The 2,906-nt window shown below is 33.6% G+C and overlaps 1 protein-coding gene across 1 annotated transcript in view; it reads right to left on the reverse strand.

Annotated features, from left to right (window-relative positions):
- The window catches only part of LOC106868611 (histidine decarboxylase), a 39,976-nt gene that overhangs the window by 27,883 nt on the left and 9,187 nt on the right, over positions 1 to 2,906 (reverse strand). The gene's annotated exons all lie outside the window — the stretch shown is intronic.

Below are 2,906 nucleotides of genomic sequence, written 5' to 3' on the forward strand. Positions count from 1 at the left end.
ACACACACACACACACACACACACACACACACACAAAGCGCACAGACACACACACACATAAACACGCACAAACACGCACAAACACACACACAAAGCGCACAGACACACGTATATCCATATATATATATATATATATATGGATATACACGTTACATACACACGGGGAGCGACAGAGAAAGACTGAAGAATGCGAAGATGTAAAGAATATGAGAGAATGCGAAGACCTGTTCTAATGCGAAGGAGGAGACACGATAGAAAAGAACAGCTCTGAAGAGGCAGATCATAGACTTTGCATTTAAATACGGTTACTGTGGAATTGTGGGAATTTTGTAGTTATTAAAAAAAGATAAAGTACCAGCTTCGTTTTCTAAATTTTAACTCCATTTCTACTGAAAATACCAGCTCAATAATCGTTAGTAACAGAGGCAGCAGAGAGTCAATGAGAAGTGGGCCGCTTGGAAAGGTCAAGACGTGACACCCTTTTGAATAGAATTGTAAAAAAAAAAGTTTTTGAAATGGTTTTAAAAGAATCAAGAAATAGTTTGGGTGGATCGGGGTGGAAAATAAAGCAAAAACGGCGAGAAAGATAAGATAGAAAAGCTAGATGTACAAAACGAAAATGGCGTGAAAGCAAGAAAGACACGATAGACAGATGGATAGATAGATAGATAGATAGAGAGAGAGAGAGAGAGAGATCGAAAGAAATGAATAAAAATATACGGTAAATTAAGAGAAAGAGAGAAAACTGACCGAAAAGAAACAAACATAAATGTATAGGATTTTATTTAAAAAAATTGATGTGAGGAAAGAAGGACGAGAATAACTGATAAATTGAAAAATATTTTAAGATGGATCGTTGAAAAGAATGAATAAAGGCGATATGTTATAAAGAGACAGGCAGTAAGCCGGATATTTAGACAGGTAGAAATGCGTGACAAATAGAAAGGTAGGAAGGAATAATAAATAAACAAATTGATAGGATGACTTGAGTTCAAAAAAGTCAGACTGATAGAGAGAGAGAGAGAGAGAGAGAGAGAGAGGGGGGGGATGGTTATGAAAATATAATGCCTGGTCAAAATAGATAAAGGAAGAATGGAAGAAAACAGAAATGAATGGATTAATAAATTAATTGTAAACGTGAGAGACATGGGATAATATATAAACCATTTGAATGAAAGTCGAGAAGGAAAGAAAGATGACTAGATTGAATTGAATTTAAAGGAAGGAGTAAAATCATAGAAGATTTGAATGAAGGTGGGAAAGCCAGACAAAAAAAAAAAAGGAACAAATGATTGAAGGAATGAGAAAGAAAGAGAAAATGGAAAACAGGTGAGGGAAATATAGAATTAATGTAGAAATTGAAAATGAAGAAGAAACGAGTAGATTGAAGGAAAGCGTGAAAGAAAACAGAGATTAACAAAAAATTGAGAGAGCTTTGAATGTGAAGAGAGAAGAGATATAAAAGAAGTCAAAATGAGATAAAAATGGACGAAATTTTCGTCATATATGAAATATCATTTTGCCATGATTCAATATTATCATCATCATCGTCGTCGTTGTCGTCGTCATCATCATCATCATCATCATCACTATCACTATTATTATTATTGTTATTATTATTATTATTATTATTATTATTATTATTATTATTATTATTATTATTATTAGTAGTAGTAGTAGTAGTAGTAGTAGTAGCTGTAGCAGTTCGTAAAAATATGAAAATATTTAGCATTTTCAGTATAAATCAAGTATTTTGATAATTTTGTGAAGAAAGCCACAACAAATTTCTGCCATCTTAGAAATGTGTTAGAAAATAACCATGAAACCTGTTGGTTATCATGTTTTAGTCTTCAACCAACAAACGCAAGATGGCGGCGTCAGTAGACAATGCGGTTGGACGCTTCATATTTTGTGTCTGTTTACTAAAAAGAAAAAAAGTATTACTTTGGACAGAGGTCTACGAATTTAGAGGGGAGGGAATTTAGTGAATTGAACATGACGAATATTTATGTTATTTCCGTCTACAATGAACCGCTAGAACAAACAAGAATACAGAACGAATGCAGTGGTCCCGAATCAGTTTTGCGCTAGGGGCCGGTTTCATGCAAGATCAATTTCTCTACGGACGGAGGAATCACACACATAATAATAATAATAATAATAATAATAATAATAATAATAATAATAATAATAATAATAATAATAATAATAATAATTAGCTATACCAGTGGTGACTTACAGTTTCAATATCATTAACTGGTCAATTACTGAATATGTCATCTTGACAGAAAAATACGAAAATGGTTGACAATGCATAGAATTCACCACCCTAAGGCAGATATAGAACGACTTTATCAGCCAAGAAAAACGGGAGGCCGTGGTCTTTTACAACCGGAATTAACAATGAAGATTGTCACAATTGGCCTAAACACCTACCTGAAAACCTCTGAGGACTGGATGTTAAAATTTGTCTCAAGGCATGAAAACAAGAAAGCATCATACTCAGTAACAAAACAGGAAAAGAAATATCTGAGTGAATTCCAAATACAACAAATTCCAGAATGAGACATACGAGAAACAAGCAGAGAAAAAGCTAAGCGTATGAAAACCCGTGCTAAAACTGCTGCCTTAGATATTCTTACTGATAAATGGCAAGAAAAAGCTCTCAATGGCAAATACTCAAGGAGAGCTAATAGTGCTGGATCTGAGTGCATTTAATTCTGTGATGGGGAGTGGCACCGACCACAAATTTTGAAATACTAGCGACTGGACTTGTCTTTTTCCACTCACCATCATGTTTCCTTATATATATTTGCGAATTAGCCACCCATATTATATATATATATATATATATATATATGAAAAAAATCAATAAATGAAAGTGTAAACCATTGCCACAGACATCT

This window comes from Octopus bimaculoides, chromosome 14, assembly GCF_001194135.2.
Source record: "Octopus bimaculoides isolate UCB-OBI-ISO-001 chromosome 14, ASM119413v2, whole genome shotgun sequence".
In the NCBI taxonomy this organism is placed as follows: domain Eukaryota; kingdom Metazoa; phylum Mollusca; class Cephalopoda; order Octopoda; family Octopodidae; genus Octopus; species Octopus bimaculoides.